We start from the raw sequence: 6,440 nt of genomic DNA, 5'->3' as shown, positions 1-6,440 counted from the left end.
AAGTCCATAGGGTCTGTCTAATTACCAATCTGGGCATATATAAAAAGAAACTACCTTAGTACCTTAGCCCAGGGATTCTTCTTTTACCGTCTGACTCTAGTCTACCCTTCTAGCCTCTTCTGTTGCTACTGTTCACCATGTAAGACCACAGTGCATTTATTCAACACAGTGTCTGCTTCAGCCCTTCTGGTCTTTCTGCATTTATTCCCAGTTTGAAATTTCCTATTTCAGCTCTGCCTTCTAAATTAAGCTTCCACCTACCCCTTAAAGTTTAGCTGTAGGCCTATTACAACTAGTGATTTCTTCACTGTCTCTCACATCTGGCTGAAAAAGTCACTTCCTTTTCTGTGTTCTCATAAGTGTTTGTGCATATTTCAATTATATAACTTGTTATGTTGGGTTAAAGTTTTCTTCTTTCAATCGACAAATACCATACATATTTACACTGTTCAACATGATGTTTTAAAGTTGAATTTTCTTTTCTGGATGTTGAATTCTTCTGAGGGAGGAAGCTGAAATTATTTATTCTCTTATTAGTAATTCTTAGTACAGTATTTGGCACATAGTAGGCCCTCAGTATATGGGTGATGAATGATTGAATACATGAAATGCTTGTATTAATTTGTCTGTCTAATCACTCCACTTTCCAAAAGTATAGAGACATTAATAATACATTCATTCAATAAACATATATATGTTAAATGCATAGTATATCCTGGACATGAGAAAAGTTTCCAGCTATTTTATACTACATAATAGCTTGAAGAAAACTCTAGACCATGTCTCATATCTAAGGGTCTTAGGATGATTAAAAAAATAACTTTCCTAAAGGCTAGCCTTGTCTTTAATCTAGAGGCAACTCATAAGGAAGTTACAAAGTAGAGTTTAATGTCAAATCTGTAGAGTGTGATAGTACTATATTTTCTGAAGAGTAGAGTTTGGAACCACTCTCAAAGGAAGTACTTACAAATTAACAACCAAGTATGGTTCTCATGCTTGGCTGGAGTAAACTGAAAGCTACGGAGACTGAGGTTTTCCAGAAAATATGACACAACCACTGCAGCTGGCAGCACTGGCAGTGAACAGCATCCTTGGGCATAAACTTCAGAATCTTTGATCCTAGTCCAGTTATTACAGAAGTGGAATTAATCCAAAGAAAACAGTTTAAAAGAAGAAAACAACTCTAGGATGAGCATGGTGGCTTACACCTGTAATCCAGCACTTTCAGAGACCAACAAGGGAGGATTAACTGAGGGAAGAAGTTTGAGACCAGCCTGTTCAACACAGAAAGACCTCTATCTCTACAAAAACAAAAATTAGTTGGCTATGGTGGCACACACCTGTAGCCCTAGCTACTTAAGGTGGAAAATTCTAACAGTTTTCATCACTCCATGCAAATAATTTGCTGTTTTGTGTAAGTAGAAAAAAAAAAGACTGCATTCTGCAAATCAGACCTCATTCATATCTTTCCCAGTGCCTTGCATTTACTGCACATACTTGAATGGGAAGGAGAGGAAAAGAGTATTGACTACATAATCTGACCAGTCTCACAGAGTGAGTTTTGGTATGACTCTTCCAGAAATTTCTGAGTTGCGGCTTGTAGTGCAGAACTTGTACTAAGCTGGCAAAAAATTCAGATGTCAGTTCCACTGAAATCCATTCCTGGGCTCACTTGAGCCCTGAAGTTCAAGGTTACAATGAGTTATGTTTATCTCACTGCACTCCAGTCTGAGTAATAGAGTGAGACCCTGTCTCTAAATACAAAACAAAACAAAAACTTTAAATAGAATGATATAAAGTCACACACACATAAGAAAGTCCTGAACAAAATCTCTATGTGCAGCAATAGGGCAAGGTAATATAAAATATGATCCCACAGAGTGATTGAACCCTAAGGCATTAATATAATGTATACAGACATTATATATAATACATATAGACACTGGGACAGTGTTCAAACAAAATGAGAAAAGATAAGTCACAAAACAGTTCACATACGACATATAAAGTTCAGATTTAAGAGAGAACACAGGCAAATCGAAATAAATAAATAGATGGTCGTGGTACTATTATAGATTAAATCTTTAAAGTAAAATTTGTTTTCTGTATAATTTAAATAAACAAGAAATCTTGGCTGTATTCTTGTCTTATTGATCTACTTATTTCCTCTACTTTAAGTGCAACAACCTTCTTATCAGTAGTGTAAGGAAAAACTGCCTCACGTGTAATGTGACCAAGATTAAATATTGTAATGTTTTCAGTGTGTTCTCCACACACTCAGTATTCTATTTGTCCACCTGCTTCCAAGAAACTCTCAGATCTCTTCATTAATTTAACAGTTCAGAGCACAAAGGTCTAAGGATTTTCATGGTAGCTAGCAAACTGCCATTTACAAAGTAGGTACCAGCAATGTGTTTCTTAAGTGAAAGTTCATTCTTATCCTAGAGCATATTTGCCTGCATATTCTGAGCATAACATAATACAGGCGTTTTAATTTCACTTGCTTAAGTGGAAGAGGTGTCACAAAGCAATGATTACATTTAAAAAAAGATTTTTATTGTGTCTATTTAAGGTATACAATATGATGTTATGAGATCATTTAAATAGTGAAAAGTTACCATTGCAAAGCAAATTAATATATCTATTATCTCACGTAGTTACTTATTTTTTGTTGCTTTTGTGGCAAGAGCAGCTAAACTCCACTCATTTAGCATGAATCCCGCTTACAATGCAATTCTATTAACTATATTTCTCATGTTGTACATTAGATCTTTAGACTTGTTCATATTATGTATCTGATACTTCGTAATGTGTCCTCACCTGAAAAGCTGTCTCTACACTAGTCTCTGCAGATGTTTCCAGGAAGAAATGATGAGCAGCACCCTTCTAGGAGAATAAATTTCTTCCTGATGCTGTCAGTTCAGCAGAGTTATGCAGAGTGAGCTTTGGTACATTTCCTCCAGAAATTTTTCTGAGCTTTGCCTTGTAATGTGGACCTTGTACTAAGCTGGCAAAAAATTCTGGTGTCATTTCTAGTGGAATTCAACCCTGCCCCTCATGGGCCTATGTTGAAGAATTGGCTCTGCATGGTTGAGAGGCTGGCTATATGCCCATGATCTTCTCTCTTGTTTTTTTAATTAATCTTTTTTATTGCATTTTAGGTTTCAGGGTACATGTGAAGAACATGCAAGATTGTTGCATAGGTACACAGGTGGCAGTGTGATTTGCTGCCTTCCTCCCCTTCACCTATATCTGGCATTTCTCCCCATGCTATCTCCCCAACTCCCCACCCCCAGCTGTTCCTCCCCTATTTCCCCCCAACAGACCCCAGTGTGTAGTGCTCCCCTCCCCATGTCCATGTGTTCTCATTGTTCAACACCTGCCTATGAGTGAGAACATGCAGTGTTTGATTTTCTGCTCTTGTGTCAGTTTCCTGAGAATGATGGTTTCCAGGTTAATCCATGTTCTCACAGGTCATGGAATTACTATGAAAACCAAAGTGAGATTGGGGGAAGATGGCCAACTAGGAACAGCTCAGGATTGCAGCTCCCAGTGAAAGTGCAGAGGGTGAGTGGACGCCGCATTTCCAGATGGATTTTTATTGCCCACAGACCAGGAGATTTCCAGGTGAAGGAGCCCCACGGGTCGCCAGCAAGGCTGTTTCGGTCGGCACGGCTGTATCAGCCCGCGCGGCCGCTTTGCCCGCTCCCAGGTGTGGCAGTTCTCCGTACAAAAGACACTGGTCCAGGTGCCCTCTTAGCTGGTGATTGGAGTCCTGAGACAGCAGAATCACCCATTCATCTGAAATAGCGAGCCAGGCCAGGAGATTCCTAGGCAAAAAAACCACCAGGAATCTCAGCGCCACTGTTTCAGCCGGCTCAGTGAGTCATGGCACGGGAGATCCTGGCGCCTTTTCAACAGGCGACTGGAACACTGGGAGACAGTTGACCATTCAACAACAACAACAAAAAAAGACTCTGAGTCAGGGAGCCAGGTGATCAGGCTCAGCTGGTCCCAGCACCTCCCCACACACAAAAAAAACAGTAATTGAAAATGCTCTGGGTTGAGAGTTTCACAACAAGCACAGCTGAACCCAGGAGGGTCCGGCTCTGTGGCGGAGGGGCATCCGCCATTACTGAGACACTCCACCACTACAGAGGCAGTCTGCCATCAGTGAGGCAGCCCTCCATTGCTGGGGCAACCCGCCGTTGCCGAGGCAACCTGCCACTACAGAGATAGTCCACCATAACAGAGGTAGGCCACCATTGCCAAGGCAGTTCTAACTACACCCATATAAATAGGACTGCAGGGAGATCACACGGCAGCTGGGTGGAGCCCACAGCAGCTCAGCAAAGCCTCTGCAGGCAGACAGTGACTAGGCTGCCTCCTCGCTGGGCAGGGCAGCCCTGAAAGAAAAAAAAAAGGCAGCAAAACAACAGAAACTCATAAATAAAGCCCTAACTCCCTGGGAGAGAGCACCTGGGGGAAAAAAAAAAGGGAGTTTATGAGATCTGCTGCAGCAGACCTGAACGTACCTGCCCAGCAACTCTGAATGAACAACAGAGCTCACAGCTCAGGACTTGAGCTCCAATAAAGGACAGACTGTCTCCTCAAGCAGCTCCCTGACCCCCATATATCCAAAGAGTCACTTCATAAAGGAGAGAACAGACTGACATTTGGTGGGCATCCTACTGGGACAAAGATAGCAGAAGAGGAAACTGGTAGCAACCCTTACTGTTCTGCAGCTGCTGCAGGCAATCCCCCAGCAGGCAGGGCCTGGAGTGGACCTCAACAGTCCTACAGCAGAGGGGCCAGACTGTTAGAAGGAAAGCTGAGAAAAACAAGTAACTTCAGCATCCACAAACTGGACGTTCACTCAGAGACCCAATCTGAAAGTCAATAACTACAAAGAGAACAGGTGGATAAACCCACAAAGATTGGAAGAAACCAGCACAAAAAGGATGAAAACACCCGAAACCAAAACACCTCTCCTCCTAAAAGAGATCACAACTCCTCACCAGCAAGGGAACAAGGTTGGATGGAGAACGAGTGTGATGAAATGACAGAATCAGACTTCAGAAGGTGGGTAATAAGAAACTACAGTGAGCTAAAAGAACATGTTCTAACCCAATGCAAAGAAACTAATAACATTGAAAAAAGATTTGACAAAATGCTAACAAGAATGGACAACATAGAGAGGAATATAAGTGAATTGATGGAGATTAAACACAACAGGAGAACTTTGCGAAGCATGCACAAGTTTCAACAGCTGAACTGGCCAAGCAGAAGAAAGGATATCAGAAGTCGAAGATCAACTTAATGAAATAAAATGAGAAGGCAAGAATAGAGAAAAAAGGGTAAAAAGGAATGAACAAAGTCTCCAAGAAATGTGGGACTATGTGAAAAGACCTAGTCTACGTCTGATAGGTGTACCTGAATGTGAGGAAGAGAATGAATCTCAGCTGGAAAATACTCTTCAGGATATTATCCAGGAAAACTTCCCCAACCTAGCAAGGCAGGCAAATATTCAAGTCCAGGAAATACAGAGAACACCACAAAGATATTCCTCAAGAAGAGCAACCCCAAGACACATAATCGTCAGATTCACCAGGGTTGAAATGAAGGAGAAAATGCTAGGGGCAACCAGAGAGAAAAGTTGGATTACCCAGAAAGGGAAGCCCATCAGATTCACAGCAGATCTCTCAGCAGAAACCCTACAACCCAGAAGAGATAGGGGGCCAATATTCAACATCCTTAAAGAAAAGAACTTTCAACTCAAAATCTCCTATCCAGCCAAACGAAGCTTCATAAATGAAGGAAAAATAAAATCCTTTGAGAACAAGCAAGTACTCAGAGATTTCATCACCACAAGACCTGCTTTACAAGAGCTCCTGAAAGAGGCTCTACACATATAAAGGAGCAACCAGTACCAGCCACTCCAAAAACATACCAAATGGTAAAGAGCATCAACACAATCAAGAATCTGCATCAACTAACAAACAAAACAGCCAGCTAGCATCTAAATGGCAGTATCAAATTCACACATAACAATATTATCCCTAAATGCAAATGGACTAAATGCCCCAATCAGAAGACACAGACTGGCAAATTGGATAAAAAGCCAAAACCCATCAGTGCGCTGTATCCAGGAAACCCATCTCACATGCAAGGATGCACAAAGGCTCAAAATAAAGGGATGGAGGAAGATTTACCAAGCAAATGGAGAGCAAAATAAAGCAGGAGATGTAAGTCTCATCTCTGATAAAATAGACTTTAAAGCAACAAAGATCAAAAGAGACGAAGAAGGACATTACATAATGGTAAAAGGATCAATGCAACAAGAAGAGCTAATGATCCTAAATATATACGCACCCAATACAGGAGCACCCAGATACATAAGGCAAGTTCTTATTGACTTACAAAGAGACTTAGACTCCCAC

General features: G+C 41.2%; 1 protein-coding gene across 1 annotated transcript in view; it reads right to left on the bottom strand.

Annotated features, from left to right (window-relative positions):
* The window catches only part of GLYAT (glycine-N-acyltransferase), a 30,222-nt gene extending 27,215 nt beyond the window's left edge, over nucleotides 1–3,007 (bottom strand). The window contains exon 1 of the mRNA XM_032282132.1: nucleotides 2,821–3,007. The gene's annotated coding sequence lies outside the window, so the exon portion shown is untranslated. The remainder of the gene's footprint in view (nucleotides 1–2,820) is intronic.
* Nucleotides 3,008–6,440: the final 3,433 nt, after the last annotated feature.

Source organism: Sapajus apella, unplaced genomic scaffold, assembly GCF_009761245.1.
Source record: "Sapajus apella isolate SASKATOON/1434 unplaced genomic scaffold, GSC_monkey_1.0 scaffold14, whole genome shotgun sequence".
NCBI classification, from domain to species: domain Eukaryota; kingdom Metazoa; phylum Chordata; class Mammalia; order Primates; family Cebidae; genus Sapajus; species Sapajus apella.
Note: the sequence above shows the minus strand (reverse complement) of the source record. Positions and strands in the feature narration are given on the sequence as shown.